Source organism: Nomascus leucogenys, chromosome 2, assembly GCF_006542625.1.
Source record: "Nomascus leucogenys isolate Asia chromosome 2, Asia_NLE_v1, whole genome shotgun sequence".
Taxonomy (NCBI): Eukaryota; Metazoa; Chordata; class Mammalia; order Primates; family Hylobatidae; genus Nomascus; species Nomascus leucogenys.
The window spans coordinates 54,263,009-54,286,934 of NC_044382.1; positions in this window are offsets into that span (position 1 = coordinate 54,263,009).

Consider the following 23,926-nt stretch of genomic DNA (forward strand, 5'->3'; position numbering starts at 1 on the left):
TGAAGAGGAAGTAACAGCTTCAACCCCCTGACATTTTTCTTGCTCCAGGGTAAATCTCTGCTAGGAATGGTAGAATATCTTGATCCAACCATGCTGGAAAAAAAAAGTGAATCAGGATTTAATACTCTGGAGGCAGAATCACTTTGAAGGATACTTGGAAAGGGTTCTTCTAGAACAGTGATACTCAAATTTAAACTTGAGTGACATGGCGATCTTGCTTAGATGCAGATTCTAATTCAGTAGGTCTCAGATGGAACCAGGGAGTCTGAATTTTCTAATAAGTTCCAAGATGGTGCTGGTGATGCCAATCAAAGGACTTTGAGTGGTACAGGTCTTTAGACTTAACTGGATTCCAGTCCCAGGCCCTTAGACTTAGACTTAATTGGATTACCTTTAGACTTAGACATAACTAGATTCCATTCCCAGCTCTGCTGCTTCCTGGCTGTGGGAAGTTGGGCAAGTGACCTAACTTTCCTGAACTCCAGTTCTTTGACATTGAGACTATAGAACAGAACTCAAGATTGTTGTGCAGATGTGATGGGGGAGTACCTGCCAATGCACAGTGATCTACACTAATTATGGAGTGGTTGGGATCTTGTCATCCCACCCTTGTCCTGCTCTTGGAGCATTCCGTGGGCTCCCAACTGATTTCCGATTCTGTCCCTGGTCCCATACCTGCATGTCCACTCACTTGTTGAGTTTACAAGTGCTTCTGAGCTTGAGTTGCAAGAGCTACTTGTCCCCAGGTTGTTAGCCCAAGCAACAACTTTTTTCTTCCTGTTAATCCCCTCATTTTCTGAGCAATGAGCAGTTCCCTCTCTGTGTCTTGGTTTCCACATCTGTACAATGCTGAGTGTAGTTCAAGCCAGCTTTTCTAGGACAGTTTTTTCCTTAGAGGGGCTCAGTTACAACAGTCCCAACATTTTTTTTCTTCCTGAACTCTTTTCATTAATCTTCCTTATTCATTATCACTGACCATTTGCTGCATATCCTGCCCCACTTCCAGGCCCTATAGATGTAGGGCTGAAATATTCACATAAAATAGTGTCTCCTGGAATTGTGCAATACACAGCTTGCACAACTGCACATTGGAAGCTTGCATAACCATACACTGGAGCCTGCATAGACCTACTGCTTTGGACTAACAGTACCCAATCTCTCAGTTCCAAACTTTTCCAATCCTATATTGACTCCTAGATTTTAAAACCCCAGTATGAACGAGCCTTCTGGCTTTTCTTCGACCAAGGGAATTGGAGCTCCAGAGTGAAGCTGAGGGAGGCTGGGCTAGCACTCAAAGAAGTAAGGCATGAGTTGAATGTACATGAAGCCAGATGACAAAACCAGCACTCAGTACTGTAAGCCTTTCTTGGGCCCTACACCTCAGGCTTAATGACATGACTCAATGTTTTAGTAAATATTAGGGTTTAGTGCTCTTCAGAAAGCTGCTTGCTCAGCCTAGAAATAGCATCTTGAGTCCATTCATTTTGGACACTACATAACAAGCTCCAGTTGTTTAATAATTGTTAGTCTCTGTGGCATCCATAGCAAGAAGGCAGATCCCAGTTAGGCCTCCATCAGTTTCAGCACCTAACGCCACTTCCCTTTGATGGAATTCACTTCAGTAGCTTTGTTTCAACGTTGTTCATGTTTTGATGTTTGCGTGTCAGCACTCACATGTTAGTGCCACTCTTCTTGCCAGCAAGGAATCTGTGAGATCATCCATTTCATTTCACACTGGAGATAAATTAAGCATATTAATATAAAACCCAGAAACACATGACACTTTTCCCATCAAAGGAATACTATGTGCACACATGGGTAAGGGAAAGAAGAGTTGCAGTCTGCGAATCGAAAACTGAACCACACGCATGCCATGGCTCCCACTTTCCAGAATTGGAGCTGAAAATATGTGGGAAGTATGCCAGGGTGTTCTGAGCCTGGCTTGTACCAGCTTATGAGGGCCGATCGTGTGCATTTCTTCACAGCTCTTCCTTATTATGCTGTGTTAGTGGCTTGGAACTGGCCATGGTGAGAGCATTGTCACCATAGAAATTGGCCAATGTCACAAATCAGGGCTTTTCTTCTTTTTAGAGAGTAGTTGTTAAATATTTACCACTGCAAATGGGCCACAATTTTCCCCTTCGCATCCACAGCAGACCTCATTAATGGATTCCAGCACATTTTCCCCACTTTTGAGCACATATGAAGCTCAGGATTCTTTTCAGTACAATGAGTTGGTGTTAGCTCATGGAATAAAACTCGCTCAATAAAATTGGCTGACCTTGGTCCAATGTGTCCTGCATAAGACCTCCAAATGGTACAGAAGAGTAGATCTCAAACTTTTAAATTTTATAAACCTTTAAAATGTTAAATATTTTTGGAGCACATTAGAATAACCAACTTTTTCCTTAGCTAAGTAAGGGCATAAAGCGAGGGGCCATAAAACAACAAGAAATATCTTCCACCGTCTATTAGGAGGGATATTTTAACCACAACCCACTAGATATCAAGTATATAATCTCGGAATAAAGGAAACTCCATTAAAGTTAACAAATACCTTTTCATTTTCCTTATGTGCTGCATTTCAATGTAAAGTTTCTCTTGGAGCAGCTGCAAGTCTGTGTAGGAGTGTTTGGAGACAGCATGCTTTTAGGGTTCCGGAGATATTGCCTCAAAGCTATCCATACTCCTTACTTGTAGGGCTGCAGAGATGATTGACATAAGATGAAGCATGCAAAAATATTTTCCTGCTAGTGTAAAGAGCTTGACAAAGTTTGACAGTCTTGCCATTTTGCAGCCACTTTTTCTTCAATGTTGCCAATTTCTCTCTAGCTAGACTAGCAAGATTAGAGTACTGTTCCACATTAGTAATGAAAAACAAATTTTTTAAAACTAAATCCTAATATTTGTATAGTTTGCTTAGCAGGACTTGGATCAGTGAGATGGGTATGTTTATATTATTGGGCTATTTATAATATTAGGAATGAATTCACTGAATTACAAGAAAGGGAATGACTCATTCATTCATTCACCTGCTTATTTATTCAAAGAACATTTTTACAGCCCATGACCGGTCCTTCACTGCAGCAACTTTCCCTCCTCTCATTTTTCCTCCTGTCTGGCTCCTGCCATGTGGCAGCACAGGATATCAAACTAAAAAACAAATCTGCCCAGGTCAACCCTCTGCTTAAAATCCCCAGCAGCTCCACCTTGTTCTTTGTTCTCAAGGGGATGCTAACCTCCACTTGTGACATACAAGCCCCATCATGACTTAGTTATCACCTACCCCTCTAGTCTGAATCCTCCCTATTCTCCAGCATGCACTGTCTCCTGCAGATATAACCAGTTTATTTTTCCTCTCCTCGTTGTCTTGCTCATCTTTTTTCCTTAGCAAGGCTGCTCACTCCACTAGAATTACCCACAGCTTAGATGGGTTCACTCCTATTCTCCTTTTAACATTCAAACCAGGGATGGCGTTCTTTTGAAAGTCCTCTGAGCTCCCCTGGGGTCTATATCCCCATAATAGCACACATCTCACTATCCCTCAATTGTCCATTTGCATGTCACTCCCATTTGTCTCAGAGCTCCTTGAGGAGGCGTCATTGAATAACCTCACCTGTGTTATGGTAGCTGCTTAGACATTTGTTGAATGAGTGGGTGTACACTGAGAAGAGAAAGAGGACATCACATGAAAAGGGAATAGTCACAGTAAAGATGAGCTGGTTCAGAGGAGAATGTCATATTATGAGAAGAGGGAAACAGCCAGTGTGTCTCAGAGGAAGGGCACATGTGGCTGGATCTGGACAGGTAAGGCTGGACAGGTGGCCTGGAGTCAGTTCCTGAAGGACCTAGAATGCCATGTCTAGGAGATTGGGCTTAATCCTGAGCATCAGAGAGGCTTTAGAGGAAAGGGGTGAGAAGACAGGCGTGCTTGTTATTCTGGAAACTGGCACAGAACATAGAATAATGGGATAGGATAACTGGAGTTAGATTAACCAGTGACTCTGCTGTTGCCATGGTCCAGGCAGTGGATGGTGATGATCTAAAGTAAGGAATTGGCAACAGAGGTGGAAGGTAGGGGGCATTTAACCTAGTCTGTGCCTAGAGTGCAGGTATATTCCTGGAAGCGGCATCAAGACATTATGAACAGATGTTCCTTTGCAGGATGTGGCAGAGGAGGCAATCAGGTGTGCTGCACTAGGGAAGCCTGAGATATAAATTGGAAGCACTCTGAAAAATCATCCAAGGAGTCTGACTGTGCAGGTTAACATGTAGCTAATTTTACTGGGAACAAACAGCCGTGTTTACGTGGCGTGCATTCTCAGGGTTTGCTGAGTTGGAACATATTTTGATGTTTCCCTTTGCCCACTGCCCACTAGGAAAATGTAACTCTTATACAAGGTTGTTGTTGCTTAGAACATTTTTCATTAGAACAAATTTGTTTCAAAATTGACTGTAGATTATGTTGCATTTTGTTTGAAATAACTTCCTAAGTTAATATACGGAGCTGGATATGCAAGACTCAACATTAAACAGAAGTTAAATTACCTGCAATTATGGGCATGCTCTTCTCCATGTGAGCAGAGATGGAGTCACATAGGTAAAGAATTTTAGGGCTGGAAGTTGCTTTACAGATTACTTAGTGCAGAGATGGAAGCACAGAGAGGGAAAGGAAATTGCCCAAGGTCACACAGCAAGTTAATTGCAGAGTTGGGAATGGTTTAGGTATCCTGATGTAGCTTTTTGATGAGATTAAAAAAAATGCATGTTTCTGAATTTCCATTTCACTGGATATTCAATAGTTCTTTTTCTATGGACTAATGTTAATATACTTTTGCATCACACAGATTCCAGAACAAATCTAAGGACAAAATATGTTTGAAGATACCCAGGGCAGTGGCCAGTTCACAACATGGAAAATCCTGGAAAGAGCAGCACAGCTACTACTTTTCAATGTTGTTCAGTCGAGTAGCCTTCCCCAGTCCTACTTTTTGACCACATCTATTTTCATGAAGCTGTTTCTTTGTTTTGTTTTGTTTTTGATATGGAGTCTCACTCTGTTGCCCAGGCTGGAGTGCAATGGCACCATCTCGGCTTATTGCAACCTCCATCTCCCAGGTTCAAGCAATTCTCCTGCCTCAGGCTCCTGAGTAGCTGGGATTATAGGCATGTGCCACCATGCCCAGCTAATTTTTTTTTTTTTTTTTTTTTTTTTTTTTAGTAGAGATGGGATTTCAGCATGTTGGCCAGGCTGGTCTCAAACTCCTGACCCCATAATCTGCCCACATTGGCCTCCCAAAGTGCTGAGATTACAAGCATGAGCCACTCTGCCTGGCTGAAGCTGTTTTATTTGGCTTTGAATTACCTTGCATGAGTGAGCACTGGATGAACAGTAGGGCCAAACCCAACACTATAGTCTTCCTTACCCACTCTAGACAATCCATGGCCAGTTCAGCTGATTTTGCCTCCTAGAATATGTCTCTGGGGTATATCCTCTCCACTCCATTTCCACTGCTGCTATCCTACTCCAACCCCAATTTCATCACTCTCACTGGGACCACTGTAATAGCCTCCTATTCAATTTATCTCCCTCCCTCTTGACAAAACCTACAGGCCAGTCCCTGCACAGGAGCAAGATTTATTGTACTTATTTTTTTTTTTCCAAAATTCAAATCTAATCATGTTGACCTGTTATTCCAACCAAAATTCTCACCATGGCCTGGGCTCTGTGCAGCCCATCCCAATCTCCACCTTCCTCATTTTCCAATTCCCATCCATTCTTGGTTCCAACTCACAGATTTTCCTTCACTGCTTCATATTCACCAGGTTCCCTCTTGCAACAGAGCTTCCACATACATTGGCCTCCCTTGTCCCCAGCCCTCTAACCTCACTTTGGCTATTTAATGCCAACTCATTCTTCAGACCTCAGAAATTATTTTCTTCCTCATATAAATCTTTTACTGATTTTCAAACTAGGTCAGTTTCCCATATTATTCACCAGCACAGTATGCTGTGTTTGGTCATAGCCCTTACCAAACCTATAACTTTACAGTTACTAGTGTATTGTTTGGTTAGTGCCATACCTCTCCATCAAGATCATTAGTTCTATAAGCTGCAGGGGTCCCCAACCCTGGTGGACTGGTGCTGGTCCATGGCCTGTTAGGAACTGGGCCACACAGCAGGAGGTAAGTGGCTGGTGAGCAAGCTAGTGAAGCTTCATCTGTATTTACAGCCACTCCCCATCACTCACATTACCACCTGAGCTCCACCTCCTGTCAGATCAGCTGTGGCATTAGATTCTCACAGGAGCATGAACCCTATTGTGACCTGTGCATGTGAGGGATCTAGGGTGGATGTTTCTTGTGAGAATATAATGCCTGATGATCTGAGGTGGAACAGTTTCATCCCAAAGCCATCCCTGCAGCCCACCATCCGTGGACAAATTGTCTTCCATCAAACCAGTCCGTGGTGCCAAAAAGGCTGGGGACTGCTGATATCAGGGATCACTCTTGTTCTGTGTTGTTGATTACCATCATATCTTCAGAACCTATCACAGTGCTAGGCACTCATAAATATTGTTGAATGTGTCTCTTCATAAGATAAACCCTGGATTAAAAAGTTCCAATGACTTGGTTCTGCTGGTGATCAGAGCATATCTCAGAGTTCAAATCTGCTGATTCTGTTAGTTCCCATAAGATGTTACCAAAATGCAGGATTGTAGCCGGAGCAGTGTCTCATAAATGTACTCGGGACTCTGCAAGAATCTCTGAGATCTATGAACCTCGTGCTTTCTATTTTATAGGTGAGGTGGTACTACAGTCTTTTAATAGTACCTCCTTATGTTGATCCCCCATGTGTCTGTTCCTATGTTAGGGGCCAATGAGGTAGGCAATGGACTTGGGGAGAGGACTGTCCTGGGGTCTCATGATGAGTAATCGAGAGTGAGAGAAGCCAGAGGATGAATGCAAACCATGACTTAGGCCCAGAATGCTTATGGCTAAACAAGTCAGATATATTCTCACCTCCAGGGTGAGAATCACAGTGGAGTTGGAAACAAAGCAAAAAAAAAAAAAAAAACAACAACAACAAAAGCAAAGCCAAAAGTGTTCAAAGCAAGGCAGACTCTAGAGAAGGGTTGGGGAGAACAGCAATGGCAGAAACAAGGCAGGCACATGCATGACACTGAGTGTGGTGAAGACTGTAGGCCAGAGATGGGCATTCTTCTGTGGCATCTATGGAGGGTGGTGAGGGGGTCAGTTTGGTTTAAAAGTAGGATATCCCAGTGAACAACCTTGAGTTTCCTTCTCCTCATCAGTATTTAATTCCTATCCAACTCATCTCATTTTATTCTGGTTCTGTTCCCCAATTAGTCTCTTTCTATTTAACTAATAATTATTATTCTGAAGTCTCCTAAGCTTCTTATGAATATTATTGTTTATAAAACAATATATTGGTTCTTACCTCAAAGTACTCGCACTCCCTTTGTGGAGGTAAAGTAGTGCATAGAATAATTCTTTAAAAAAAAATTTCTTTCCATACTGAGGAAAATGCTAAGCTAGCCATTTTTACTGCAAACTTGAAGACGAGAGGGTGAAATATTGAAATGCAATAAAAAACCAAACTCCCTTAGTTACTTAAGCAGCCAATCATTTGCCAGAGTCTTGGAGGCATTCCACTAGTTATGAATGAGAAGGTAGAATTCTCAGAATAAAACTAGATGGCCATTCACCCTCTGCAAAGGTCAGATGTGAAGCCATGTAAGAGGCTCCATCCTAAATCCATTTCGTGTGTAGGCGCTGAGATGCAATGCCCTGTCCAGAGCACCCAGCAGCTATGGCAGTACCTTGAGTCTCCTCACCTGTGTCAGTTTCTCTCACGCTGTGTCTGCTTTCAGATCCTTGCTTCCAGAATGCAGTGGTCAGGAAAAGCAGGAGATGGTGGTGACATTTTGTATACCAGCATGGATGGTTCTTCAAAACAGAGCGGTGTAGGTGGGGAATAGCCACTTCCTGCTGGGATTTAGTCTAGTAGGCATGGACATAGATTAGAAGAGAAGCGTGTTAATGCTTTCTGCAAGTGTTCCCATGCAGAACAGCTGAGGATAAACCATACACCTTAGCTACATGAGGACCTACGTTCTCTGGTGGCTATAATTCTCCAATTACATTTTCCAATTATATTATATATATTCTCCAATTATATCCCCTATAGTGGTTGTAATTTTTTAAAAGACTCACAGTTTTATTCTGTGCTACTTACAACCTTTGAAAACCTTTGCAATAGATAAATGCCTTCTAGACACTGAAAATCAGCCCAGTAGTTAAATACTTAAACATTTCTTCCAGCTTGAGATCCAGGAGAGATGACTTTTCTAGCATCCATTGAGGGGGCCAAGAGTAATTTAATTAACCCATTTGCTACCCACACTGGTCTGTCTGGTACATGACATGGCAGCCATTCAGAAAGTACTGAAGTCAATGTTTTAATGAATAAATGAACAAACAGAACTTCTCACAATAAAAGCTATACTTTCCATTTAATAATCCCTGTAAACATTGTTTCATTATTTTCTTTCTTTGCTGAGGAATCATTCTTATCAACATACACATGTGACCTAATATCTTCCGTCTTAACAAAAAAAAGGGCAAAAGCAACCTTGACCCATTGACATCATCCACTTTCCTGTTCCTTTCATTCAAATTGTCTCAGAATTTGCCTCTGTGGTCTGAACTTTCCCACCTTCCGTTCTCTACTCAGCTTCCTCCAAGGGCGATTGGTCCCCTTCTGACCTCCTAGCTTTTGAGGTCACCAAATAGCTCCATGCAACTAATTCCAACAAATCTCTCTTTCTGCTTCCTCTTGATCACTAAGTAGCATTTGGCAGAGTTGCCCACACTTTTATACTTGAAACCCTTTCTTTTCTTGGCCTCTGTGACTTCATGTGCCCATGACATCAACATTTTAATATCCAGATCTGCTATTTCTAAATATCTTTTCAACATTTTTATTTGTTTGACTGATTTGCATTTGGAACTTAACATGTTGAGAATAGAACTCTTGAGTATCCACTCCAGACCTCCAGATGCCCATCTTCCCCATCTCAGTAAATGTCACCCTGGTGTTCAAGCTAAAAACACCCAGATTCCTCTCCTCCTTTTCTCCCATGTCCCATTCATTCTTTCAAGGATTTCTATTGTATTTGTAATAAAATACAAACTACTTGCTATGGATTAGATCAACAAATAGACTATGGGGGCAGAGACACAAGTTTGGCAAACACGTGTCACTCTATTTCTCGATTTCTCCCTTGCCCATAGCAGGGATTTGTTGTTAATGTAGATTTCCCTCTAAAGCAAGATGAAACCACCCCAGCTTTTCTAACTTGATGCTCCAGGAAGCCAGTAAAATCAGGTAGGCTTGGCATAGGAGAGACAGAACAATTAGGTGTGACTGACTGGATGAGCCCAAGGGAATATCTCAATCAGAGCTTGAGTGATAGGGTAGGTGATGGTGGATCTAGAGGGGTCAGGGTCTTAACTGGCCCCATGGTTTTAAGGTCTGAGATTCAGATCACTGGGTACACAGTCCTCTCCAGATCCCCATGTTGGGTTCTTAAGATGTTCCTGTTGCATTACCAGCAGACCTGGCTTTTGCTGTCTCTAAGACTGGGAGCATTAGAGTTTTTATCCCAGCAGGTAGAGTAGACACTAGATGGGAGGGAAATGAAGTAGACACTCCCTGCCTTGGTCTGTTGGGCTGCTACAACCAGATACCATAGACTGGTTGGCTTATAACAACAGAAATTTATTTCTTATAGTTCTAGAGGCTGGGAAGTCAAAGATCAAGGCACTGGCAGATTCAGTGTCTGGTGAGGGCCTCTTCTTCAGAGACAGCTATCATCTCACTCTAACCTCATGAAGCAGAAGGGGTGAGGGGTCTTTCTCAGTCTTCTTTTATAAGCTCAATAATTCCATTCATCAGTGTCCCACCCTCATGACCTAATCACTGCCCAAAGGCCCCACCTCTTAATACCGTCACTTTGAGGGTAAGAATTTCAATATAGACATTTTACGGGGACATAGACATTCAGACCACATCACTCCAAAATTCCATTCACCATTTACTCTGTGTACTCACCAATGCTTGATGCATAAAGGAGGTACCCTGGGGTTTTTGTAATTTCCTGTCTACATTTTGACCTCTATGAAAGCTTTTGTGTGTTTAACTTGGCTCCAACACTGAGCCCCGATCCTCTGCAAATCACCATACATCAGCAGCACATGCTCACTCTTGCAAGGAAGACTGACAAGGACTTGTCATAACTCAGTGTCCTCCTTCTGTTGTGGCCAATGCTCCCTGCTGGGAGATTTGAACATCTTAGCAGTTGAAATAACAAAATGAAATGGTGTAAATGAATGTGCTATTGCAAATGCCCCACTCCTTTAATTTAGGATTTGAGATCACATCTCACTCAATTCTGCCAAGTCACAGAGTGATTTGTGATAACACATTCTGGTGATGATTTAGCAGAACCAAAATGATATTTGAATAGAGCTGCAGAGACGTCAGAGCTAAAGGACTCCCACAGGGGACTTTATGAAATAGAACCGTTCATTTACTTATTACCCTTCGGAACAGTGGACCTGACCTCACCTTTGCTCTGTCCCTTTAAGGTTGACGGGCTGGTCCCTCCTTTTCTCCATTGCTTCAGGCCTCTCTGAAATAATCACAGTAATGATTACAGAGGTTTGCATTTATTGATTACATATACAGGGCAGATCATATGCTTACATGCTTCATCTCATTTTAGATACTTAATACAACAACCCTAAATGGCTATAGTAGCTGTTAATTACTTTATAGAGGAAAAAACAGAATTTCTGAGAGGTTAACTGGCTTCCTTGAGGTTAGCTGTGGTGGTGGAGCTGGATTTAACCCTACATCTGTCAAATTCCCAGTGGTCATAGGAAGAGTTGTTGAGATGATGAGGAATATAGAAAGCGCCCTGTAGAGAATGGGTAGAAGACTGAGGATTTTTACCTTGAGGAAGAGGCAGCATGAGCCTGGTCGAGGGGTGCTATGTTTCTGCGTGGGTCCCTGGGACAGAAGGGCAGATTTCAGTTCAATAGAATGAAGGAGTTTTCTGATGAGATGGGTGGATCCCTCTTACTGGAGCTGAACAAAACTGTGCCATCTGTGCCAAGGGTGCCAGGGAGGTTGGATTACACAGTAGACAGGATTGCTTCCAACTCTTAAATTCTATGATTCGGTTCCATGCCATAGTTCTATTCCTGAGGTCCAAAAATATCTGGATGCAACTGTACCATCATGTGGAAATTGATTTTTTCACATCTTACACATTGTTTCCGTCATGGTGAGATTACAATACTACTCTTGCTGCTGATGTTGCCAACAGGCACCCTTAATTGTGTTTGCAATGGTAGCTGAAAGGGATTGGATAATGAATTTAAAATCTTTAGGTCTTTCCCTAAGAATCCTGGTAACCATGGGTATGCTCCCAAATTTGAGCTCCATCATTTTCTCCCTTTCTTTTAGCATAACAGTTATGAGCTTGAACATTTGAATATGATAGAACTGGTTTAAGTCCTGGCTCTTGCCACTTACCAGCTTTGTGAATGCTGGCAAGTCATTTTGTTTCTCTGAACCTGTTTTCTTACCTATAAAATGAAGTTTGCAATACCTATTCCATGGGTTTTTCTACAGATAGAATTATACAATGCAAAGAAAGCATTTGACCTAGTGGCACATAGTACTTACAAAATGCTACTTATAATGATTTATTCTATGTCAGTCACTATGCAATACATGTTACATTATTATTCATGGTGCTTACAGCCACATAAGTATTATCTATATTTAAACAAATGATCCATAGGCTAAGAGATGTTAAGCCAGTAGCCTAAGTTCACCCAGCTCAAAGAGTGTCTTTCAATCTCCATTATCTCAGGTTCAGCTCCCTTGTGTTGCCTGACAGAGTGTGCCTTTCCTGGCAATGCTGCCCATCTCAGGCTGGAGATCTCTCACACATGCCACATACAGAGGAGATACCCAACAAATGCATTTTGACTGAATGGACAAGGACCAGAACCTTGTCATCTCCATCTCTGTTTTCTCTGTAGCAGATCAGGCATCCCTTCCCCTTCTCTGGGCCACAGTCTCCTTGCATGTAGCAGAAGAGGGTTTGGACCAAAAAGATTCTCCTTTTGCCTAATTAACAGGTTCTAGAATAGCGTGAAGCACATAGTAGGTATCCTACATATGACTCTTACTAGTAAGGCTGGGACTGGGGTGAGGCCAGCAATATGCCTAGGTTACAGATTTGAGAAGGCACATGACCTGAGGGTGGTGTAAGTGCAGGCTGGGGCTCTGAGAGCGTGTCCTCCTCAAATCTTGTGCCCAAGGCACCTCTCCTCTCTCCATCATCTCAGCCCTGCTCCACAGGGTGGGTGAAAGAATTAATGACTTAGTGGCCAAAAACAGATTTATTTTTTTTTCTCTTTTTAAACACTAGGGATGTGAGCAATGATATTTTTAATAAGAATTGGCTGATACTTTGAATAGCTCTGCTCAAAAATACATGCTTGAAAAGGGCTATTATTCATCTAGTTATATATTTTAGGCTTCTGGGGGAAATCAGTAGGGGTACCAGGGTTGTAAGAAATAGAAGAGATGTAAAAGGGAAAAGATGAAGTTACTGAACAACCATTAGGCTAGCCAAGGAAATAATTTCCAATGAGATGGTCATTATTTGTACAAGCACTCCCTCCCCAAGAAGAGCAGATCAACAGAATTTTCACACTTACTTCTTTGGCTTAATTGTCTATTTGTTTCAAAATGAAAGCTAATTAAAAGATTATTTTCATATGCTTTAATCACACTACAGCTAACTGTTGGAAAATTTGCAATTAATTGATGCAACAGTTGACATAAGAATGCGTTTTTAAAAAAGTAACATCACAATTTGAATATACAGAGTGAAGCAATTAGTCCTTCATTAGGTCTGAGTTATTTCAAATGCTTTGAAATACTAGTGTGTTTAATGTTTAATCAGCAAGGAAATATATCTGGCAATGGTGCTAGCTCCAGTATTATGAATTAAATATAGCCCCTTTGGGAGAGGGGAGGGTTCAGGAAGAAAAATGGCAGCCTCCCCAGGCCTGGCTGCAGGCACATTCCTCCTTCCACTGGGCTCCAGTACAGTGAAGCTGTTCTGAATGCATCCATGCTTGTCACTTCACAAGAATGGCTGTGCATGCTGCAGTGGGTTGTGGGGGGATAGAGCCCATAGGGAAGGACAGCCCCTGAGTCTAGAGCCGCCTACTGGAGAGGTGATGAGGAGGGGATGTCAGCAGCCACAGCAGAAGATGAGAGAGGGACTGGGGGTTGGCAGGTGGACTGCAGTACTAGTGGTGCCCAACACTCTAGTCAGAGTATGTTGCAAGAGCCTTTGGCAGGGGCATGGAGGTTAGGTGGAGAGCATCTTTCCAACAACAACAGGACTTGGCAAGGGGGCACCACCTGGCAATAAGGCTTCAGAAGGACACAGACATTAAGGCACTGATTGGCAGACAATGACCATGGCTTTAGTCCACAGCTGAATCAAAAGGACCTGCCCAAACTGGCAATAAGAGGCTCCTTCCCTGGAGTATCCATACGGCCATCAGGCACAACACATGTCACGACCAGAGGTCCCATTCCCTCTGGATCAAGGAAAACATACCAAAAGGCTGTAAGTTTTTATCTTCTGAAGATATGCACATAATAAACAGACTTTTCTATCCAGGCTGCACACTGAGTTCTCTACATACATTTTCTTATTTAGTTCTCATAGCAGCCCAGTGAAGTAAGCATGGATATAATCCCCATGCTATATGTAAGAAACTGAGGCACAGAGAGCTTAAGCAACCAGTTAACTGGAGCTGTTATTAATACTAACGCTTACCTCCTTGGCTTGTAGGGGAAATAAAACAGTATTACCTATGGTCAAAAGGAAAGTGTGGCTTATACAGGTTAGAATACCTGCCCAAAGGCACACACATACATTTGGTAAGTGGCTGAACCAATGTTTGAGCTCAAGTCTTTCTGACTCCAAATTCATGCAAGTCTCAGCACATGGGTATATGTGTTTGTGCGTGTGCTGTGCACATCCAAACACAAAGAAGCAGCCCTCTTGGGCACCCTGCTATCACAGGAGGCTCACTCCATGTCATCAATCAAGACAGCAGAATCGTGGAAACAAATGTAGCTTCCAGGAGGCCCCTGGTTATGTTCTCTCTTCTTAGCAAAACAAGGATTCTTCAACTCAGAAATTTAAAAATATCAAAGCCTGAGACTGGGTCAATGGCAGCAAAACAAATTCCAGACCTCCTGTCTGCAGATATATCCTAGGGTCAGACACGATGGTCCTGGGGAATGCAGGACTGGGGGAAGCTGGCAGTGACCCTGGCTCTGTCTCCATTTCTAAAACTTGTATTGAAAGTGAGTAATGAAATATCTCTGGGTCTTTCCTTTTCTTTTCCTTTTCCTTTCCTTCCTTCCTGTCTCTCTCTTTCTCTCTCTCCTTCCTCTCTCTCCTTCCTTCTTCCTTCCTTCCTTCCTTCCTTCCTTCCTTCCTTCCTTCCTTCCTTCCTTCCTTCCTTCCTTCTTTCTCTACAGGGTCTCAATCTAGTCAGAGGATGTTGCAAGAGCCTTTGGCAGGGGCATGGAGGTTAGGTGGAGAGCATCTTTCTAACAACAACAGAACTTGGCTAGAGTTCTCATAGGCTAGAGTGCAGTGGTGCGATCAAAGTTCACTGCAGCCTTGACCTCCTGGGCTCAAGGTATCCTCCTGCCTCAGCCTACTGAGTAGCTAGGACTACAGGCATGTGCCACCATGCCCAGTTAAGTTTTCTATTTTTTGTAGAGATGGGGTCTCACTATGTTGCCTAGGCTGGTCTTGAACTCCTGGGCTCAAACGGTCCTTCCACCTCAGCCTCCCAATGTGTTGGGATTACAGACTTGAGCCAGTGCGCCTGGCCCTGCCTGTCTTTCCTGACGTGAGCCAAGGCCCTATCTCCTCTGTGCCTGCCCTCTGTGTGCTCCATCCCCAGTGGAGACTTGAATCTAAAGTGTGGTCCTTCCACCCATAGGGAGCTGGGAGATTTGTCAGCAGGGAATGAGAAAAGCCAGTGTATTCCACAGATCAGAATTAGAGTATGTCTGTGGTGGGGGTGGGGGACAAAAGCCTCACCAAATGAAGGAAGTTGCTTTCTTTTTCTTCAACAGCCACTTACACTTATTTATTTATATTCTCTCTCTCTCTTTTTTTTTTTTTTTTTTTTTTTTTTACAAATGAGTGATAATGCATATATCCTGAATTAACTCATACAAATAAATGCAGTTGAAAATAACAAAATACATTACCAAGGGAGCTGGGGCAGGGATTAGAATCTGTAAGAGCACAAATTCTGTACCATTGCAAGTTGCTGCCGAAATAGCACTGAGAGTCCCAGAGGCCAAGGCTAAGAGTGAAACAAGTTGAATTTCCCAGCCCATAGTGGATGCATGACACAATCAAACTGGAATCAACCTTTCCTGATACAGAAGAGGAAATGCTGCCATGGATTCACCAAAAGGAGCCCTTCAAGAGGCATCTCAGGAATTTCAACAGGCTGTTTCCTTTGGGGTCCCACAATGTGGGCTGATGGGATTCCACTGAAGCTTATTTTATTTCTAGAAATTCTAAGGGCAGCAGAGCAAAGTAACATGACCGAGGCTTGCAGAATTCTCACCATCTGGCTTGATCACGGAAAAAAAAAAAATACGCAGAAGTGATGGCTTTTGTTCTTTCAAGGGATAAGCATCCTTTTTTAAAAAGCTGATTTCTTATATGCAACTCCAGTACCTACTACGCAACAGATCAGACCTCCCATTCTCTGCGTTGGGGTAGAGATAGGGAATTGGTTTCTAGGGAACCTCAGGGATACTGTCGGGAATTCCAGGGCTCTGGGGAAGGTAATCTGAAAAACTGCTGATCTAAAGGAGTGATGGACAACATGTCCTTCAGGCAATACTCTATAAATATTATTTCTCACAGTTGGGGTTTTGACTGGGATTGGAAGGTAGCATATTCTGCTGGAGATTTGCCAGGTGGATGTTTTGTGCTGCTGATTACAGGTGATTTAGAAAACACTGACAAGCAGTAAAGGGTCCAATTCTCCAGGCTCACATAGTCTCCAGTCCCAGGTCTCACAGGAGCCTGCCTTTGAATATTCAAGGCCCTGAACATGGGCTCACAGGCCATATCACCCCCACATTGGCCCTGGCGGGAAGTATATTCAGTCTGACAAAAATCTCTCAGGACCATGTTGCACTAGATCTTTTTAATGCTTCTCCTGGAGATTCAGTTACACGTAGCCTTGCACCTCCTCTGTGCCAGCCACTGAGATGGGTGGTGGGAGATGCTCATGGGAAGGAAGGGGGATGCATGCCTTTAGGGGGCTCACCATTAGGTAGGTGAGGCCAGCATACCCACCTGTGTGATATCCCATGTAAAGGAGGGCCCAGCAAGTGTGATACAAGGGATACAGACTTTGTGACAGTGGAGCAATGGGAAGATCTACTCCCTACCATTTTCCTATTTTCTGCCCCAGAAGCTGAATTGTATGAGTGACATCAATGGGTTCATTTGCCTGCTGCTTCCAACTGGGTCCAGCCAATGTGGAGCCACACAAAGAGATTGGAGGGAGGTCAGAGAATGCAAATCATCCATCTCATCATTGTCAATAAACCATGCTAACAAACTCGTGCAAACCAGCTCCAATTTCCTTGGGCTGATAGTTACAAAACAACATTATTAATCACTACATTTCATGGCTTGACTAAGGGTCAATGTCATCCTGGTACTTCATCAAAATAGCTTGGGTCAATTCTATATTTCAGGAATTAATTTTCATAGCCAAGGATGAAGTCAGAGTATTTATCCCCTAACAATCTCCCTGCAAAGTCACCTCTTGGCTGGCTGTGTTCTTTGACTGAAGACCATGGCTCCTCCTGAGGAAGCTGACTCTCCATGCCTCTCATTCCCTGGTTCCTGGTAACTACTCCTGCCTCTTTGCCTTTTGGTCCTGGGGGTGGTAGAGTCCTGCTTCTGCCAAGCCCCAGATATTTTCTTATCCCTTTAGTATCCTCTACCCACATTTTCCTACCCAGCCCTTCAGAAAGAATCTTTTTGAGTCACTCTATTTTCAGTGTGTGATTTCTTACATTTTGGGATCTAGACTGATTCAAGGAGGAATAGGTCAATTCCAAAAATAAGGAAAGCAGTTTTCAAGGGTTGGGTCTTAACTGACAGTGGGATATAAGTAGGGAGAGACAGAGCCAATGCTCAGTGGTATGTCTGGTTGGTATCACTTTAATTTACAGAATCCTACTTAACTCTCCCAGTAGCCTCATGGACAGGAGTGCTCCATAGGATAACAGCCACGCTTGGGGAGGTCTTCTAAGAGTATACATTCTGTGTGGCAGAGAGGGATTCTAACTCTGTTCAGCCCACCTCCACGGGTAAACTATCTGTTGCCCCATATTTCCTCTTGTGAAATACGTAAGTCAAAGCCCAAACAATAGGGTGGGATGGAGGGAGCAGGAAGACCTGAGAAGAAAGGAAGATGCTTTAGGGACACCTTGGTTGGTAGAGGTGACCTTGGCAAGTTCTATATCTTGGAAGCCTAGATCATGTTTGGGCTCAGAAACCAATACCCCAAAGTGTAGCTCTTTGACATGCTGAAATGAAGAAGCCTCAAAGTCTCTCTTACCTTTCCAAAACCCTGCACCACTGTCTCTCCCAAAGCACAGGATGAAGTTGAAGTTCCTTTGCCTGCCTAAGACCCAGACCCACCAAAAGGAACAATTGTTTTTTCTTCACCTCTCTGTAATACCAAGAATGTAACCACACCTGAACAGACCCTTTCATGAAATAATATCTGTTTCTTGGGCTCATTCAAATTCCCAAGAAAACTGTTTACAAATTAATCCTGTTCCAGGATCCATTAATCTCCTTACTGATCCTTTATTGCCCCTTAACAGAATTCCTCTTGTCTCCCTCCCATAACCTGTTTTGCCAGGATGGTTTATAAGCTTCTGAACCCCGTTGTGGGGGTGAGGGGAGGTGATCACCTGTGGTTCTCCCCGTATACATATTAATATATTTGTGTACCTGTAAATGACTTGCATAGTGGTAAAGTCTGAAATTTTAATGCACTTGTCACCTGAGTAGTGTACATTGTACCCATATGTAGTTTTTTATCTTTTATCTCCCTCCCATCCTTTTCCCTTCTGAATCTCCAATGCCCATTATACCAGCAGTCCCTAACCTTTTTGGCATCAGGGACCAGTGTCATGGAAGACAATTTTCCCACAGAACCAGGGCTGGGAATGGATGCTATCAGGATGAAACTATTTCACCTCAGATCATCAGGCATTAGATTCTCATAGGAGCCCACAACCTAGATCCCTTGCATGCACAGTTCACAACAGGGTTTGGGCTCCTATGAGATTCTAATGCTGCCACTGATCTGACAGGAGGCAGAGCCCAGGTGGTAATGCTCACTGGCTGCTCACCTCCTGCGGTACAGCCCAGTTCCTAACAGGCCACAGACTGGTACCAATCTGTGGCCAAAGGGTTGGGGATCCCTGCATTATACCACTCTATATGCCTTTGCATACCTATAGTTTAGCTTCCACTTGTGAGAACATACAATATTTGGTTTTCCATTCCTGAGTTACTTCATTTAGAATAATGGCCTCCAGTTCCATCCAAGTTGCTGCAAAATACATTATTTTGTTCTTTTTATGGCTGATTAGTATTCCATGGTGGAGATATACCACGTTTTCTTTATCTACTCGGTGGTTGCTGGACACTTAGGTTGGTTCCATGTTTTTGTAATTGTGAATTGTGCTGTGATAAATGTGTGTGTACAGGTGTCTTTTTGATATCATGACTTCTTTTTCTTTGAGTAGATACCCTGTAGTAGGATGGCTTGATAGAGTGTCAGATCTACTTTTAGCTCCTTGAGAAATGCCTTTTCTCTTATTAGTCTGCTGTTTGTGAGTTGGTTTTTCAGTGAGACTTTAAGAGGGCAAAGGAAAAGTTTAGCTCCTACAGTCATAATTGTTGAGAGGCGGTACAGCAATGTGGATTTGGGACTTCAAGCCCCAGAAATGTTTTGTAAGTAAGAAGTCCTGCTACCTTTCATAGCCTGGGGTTCCTCAGCCCTCACCTGGGGATAACAATTGAGTGTATTTCAGAGGGTTGTGGTGAGAATTAAATAAGAAAAGGTGTGTACAGTATTTGGCACAGTCTCTGATTCATATTTGTCATTCAATAAATACTGGTGATTATTACTGTTGACAAGCAAGAGGTAACAGGTGTGTGGCTGTTAAGACAGAGAGGAGAGATCATAGCAATAAGATTTTATGGCATGAGAAGTCTCAGACCAGAATGTGACTGACTGCCAGAGCTGGAAGGATACCTAATTGATCCCTTTCTCTAAATTTCTTCATGTTCTAATGAGTAAACTGAAGCCAGAGTGGAGCCTCCCATAGAAATCTTTCCCTTGATTTCCTCACCTCAAGGGAAGTGATGACTCTCAAGGCTTGTTAATGTTATTTTGCAAAATATTTAAGGAAATGGTGTCAATTAATCATGCCAGTTTCATTCTTCGAGGGGAAAGAACAATTGTTGATTTTACACTGGTTTAGTAATAAACCCAGAGACACATAGCTCACAGAGGTAGAGGCAGGGCTAATTAAGACGACTTTTCTGATCTCCAAGTTTATATGCTCTGCTCTATGTCATACTCTTTCAGCTGTTTCTCAGCTGAAATTAAGAAATGTGGCTTCAAACACAGCCACTTGCTTCACACACTCCTACTTCCTTGCTCCAAGAAACCCTGTCTTTGTGGCTAACTCATACAGTGTTGGTTGTTAAAAAAATGCCAAGGGACAAGAAAACAGAGTCTGAAATGTTTCATCTGGAAAAACAAACTCACATACTGGCGAACAAGGGGACAATTAGTTTCTGTTTGGGCTGAAGCCAGAGGGGTATTTGTGTCATGTAAGTGGAAGTCTGTAGAATTTAATAGGATTATGGTAGAGTAAGAAAGTCCATTCGGAGGTGGGGAAAAACAATAAAAAAACAGAGAAGCAAAACATGCCAATATACATTTTTTATCAACACTAAAAATAAAAAAAATAAAAATAAAAGAATCCAATCTAGGAGTAACCTGGTAGGGGAAAGAACATCACTGCCACAAACAACAATTGATTGTAATATTAACAAACTACCATTAACTGTGTCTCATTTTAAGCATTCCACACACGTGATCTCATTTAATCCTTGCAGGGCTTCAAAGTCCGTATTATTTAAATGGACTTTATAAAAGTATGGACTTTATAAAGTATGGACTTTATAAATATACAAAGTCCATATTTCTGCTTTGGTGGTTAAACACACTAGGGCTAAGAGGGGCTGAATATCTTATGCAAAATCACAAAAGTAGAAAATGGTGGCAGTGGAATTTGAGCCTCTGTCTGACACCTCTTTCTCAATTCTGCCTCTTTTGCAATGCCCTAGGAGTGAGGTAGGACCCAGAAACTCAGCTGATACATGAAGAGTGACATTGCCAGTGTGGGCATCTGAGCAGGTCAAAAGGCTAGGTCAAAGTCTGTGGTTAATCCAGGATCCGAAATCAAGTATATCCGTAAAATAAGACTGATGAGAAGACAGGACCCTGCGTATCCAGTGTAATTCTAATGGAAATAGGTTTCCTCTTCCCCTAAAAGTTGTAAACAGTGCCTTCTGAAGCGTGGCTTCCCTCAGGCAGCATCTGCAGGGTCATTTTTCTAATTCTTCTTCCTGCCCCAGATGACCAGCAAAAACTGGCCTCAATATGGGCATGCTGATCTATTGACTGACTGATTGATTGATTAATTGGTATCTTTGTGCCTCTATGACTTGGGGCTCCCAGCTGTAGTTGGGAATTGATTTTAATCTTCACAGGTTAAAAACAAAAGCTATCAAATCCCTTACAGGAGATGGTGATGAGAGACAATCTTATTAAAGAGAAACTGACAATTTATCATCTCCCAACAGCCCGAGGCCCAATTTTTTGTTCATTCTTGCCAGGATCTCAGCATCTTGTTCAATATCTAATTTATTTGGAGTTTTATCGAGAGAGGAGCATCTTCTGCAATGCTTGTCTCCAATTTTCAATGCGTAGTTAATGCCCCCGCCCTCCAAAAAGGAGCTCACAGCAGAGGACTCGGTGGGCACACAGGGTTTAGTCTACGTAATGGGCTACATACATGTTGTCTCTGAACCCGGGGCCATGACAATTTTCTTCCAAACCCAATTGCTTACGTTTCTATTTTTTTTTTTTCCTGACAAGACATTTCTTTGTTTCTGTGTTGTCACCTTGGTTTTAAGGTTTTTCTCTTTCCCCTGCCAAGTACTGAATTTTTTTTTAAGCAAAACTTATCATTTAAATGCATTTCACAAGCTAATTAAACCCTCAAGCAGCACATATAAATTAGACCCCCTGGCTAATGGAAATGCCCACCTCATCTGGACTGGCTAGGAGTTTGTCTCATTCAGCATTTAGCACATGACAGACAGTTCTCCAGGAAGGAGGCTACTGGGTACTCAGGTTAGTACATGGGATTGGTTATTACCTGGCCACCATGATTGGTTTTGGGGAGGGTGCAAGATCTAAGTGTGGGCTACCTATCAAAACCATCCTTGGGCTTGGTATATGAGCTCTGAGAGCGGTTTTTATTTCCACCAGATTTGCTAATGTGGGTGGGTAAGAGCAAGCCTTTCCCATCTTTCCAGGCACGGGGTGAGAGAGTGCTTAAGAAAGAAGAATGGGAAGGCAAATCTCACAGATGGAGAGGTGGTCATGTCTGCAATGAAATTCCTCAGTCCCTCATTCATAAGACTCAGTGAATTCCTTCTTCACTCTAAGCTGGCTTAAGTTGTATTTCTGCCATTTACTGCTAAGAGCTTTGAACAACGCAGGTAGGTTCATTTTCTGCCTTCTACAAGTAGCTACACTGAGACTCAGAGAGGTTAAAAGACTTGAGAATTAAACAAATGGTAATTGGCAAAGCAAGCTTTGAGCCAGCACCAAATGATCAGTCATGTCCCCCTGTCCCCTCCCAGGGTGAGTAGGAGATCTTCCTGTTTTCCATTATTCCCTTGACTTACTTTATAATCATACTTCCTTATTTTCTAATGTTTTCTAATTATAAAATTAATGCGTACTCATTGTGGATGTTACAGAGAAGCATAAAGAAGACAATAAATTTACTCACAATCTTGCCACTTGGAGGAAAACAGTGTTAAAATGGTATGCTATTTTCTCTCCAGGCATAAGAAACCTAAATGTTCACTGAAGTCATCTGGTGCCTTAATGAATAGATAAAATTGGCTCCAACCACCATTCCATGGCCTGCATGAAGTCCCGTGTCAGAGGATTGAGTCCCAGCTCTGTCCTATAAGAGATGCGTGATCTTGGGCAGGTTATTTAAGTTCCTTGAGTCATTTTGTTATCTGTCCACTGAAGTTAATGATCTCCTTCTAGCTTGAAGGGTATGTGAGAACCAAATGAAACAAATCAACAAATACTCTGAAAAGTATAAATTGTGGTGCAAATAAGTATAATAATAATGGTCTACAAACATTTTTCTTTCTTTCTAGTCACAAAAACATTTTATTAAAAAATTCCTATTTGGAATCCTAGTACATAAAATAGACAAAGAGGGGCTTCTCTGATTAACTCAGAGCCATTCCTATCCCAGCTCAGTTGGGCTATGAGTGCCTTCACTTAAAACCTAGGACTTAGAGGAGCTATATGAAGACCCTGCCCTCTTATAGACAATTTCCAAAGTGCTTTAAGAAACCCAAGGGAAGATGGCCAAGGAGACTATACAGGCCTAAAAATTGGGGGAGTAGACTATGTGGTAGAGAAAATCCCAATACATTGACGACTGTGAATTGTAAATGAACAATAACCCCACCCAGCACCCATCCTTTGAAGACGACACTGAGGAAGATGAAATTCTAATTCTGGAGATTCCTTGGCCATTGCTGTGTGCAATCAAGTTCTTTTCCTGTTACCTCCCTTCCTCTAATCACTTGCCTAGATGTGCTGGGACAAAGCCAAATACTAAGACTGCTAACCCTATGCACACACACACTCAAAGACACTTCCCTGGACTCTGGGAGTTATCCAAACAATATGTGTGCTGGGTACTTTGCCAAATGCTGGGAATATAGTGGTGGACAAAACCAGTCATAGTTCCATTCTCTCCCTATTCTCTGAAGGACAGCTAGGGAGTTAGACACACACCAAATAATCCTAAAAATTAATATAAAATTGTAGTCTTCTATATGCCAGATGAACCCAGTCTGGGAGATCAGAAGGAATATGGTGAAGTTGTGCCACTTCAGCTATGATCTGAAGTTAACAAGCATCCTTTACCAAATAAGAAAGACGTTCAAAGGCCATAAGGGGGATGGGGATTAGTATCCTCCAAGATCTGAAAGAAAGCCTATGTGTGTTCTGAGTGTGAGACAAGCCTGGGAAGGCAGACAGGGACCAGGACAAGCAAGTTCTTGTGGGTCATGCCAAAGATTTTGCTCTCTATCTTAGGAGTCATGGGAAGCCAGAAACTGTGGAACCTATTCATTTGAGAGATAATGGAAGGGAAAGAGGTGGGGAGATGGAGAAAATTAGATGCATTTGGGAGTTATTGAGATAGCAAAATCAAATGGACTGGTTAGGGTAGATTAGTAGGGTGTACTAGTTCCCTATTGCTGCTGTAACCAATTGCTACAGACTCATGGCTTCAACAGCAATGTATTATC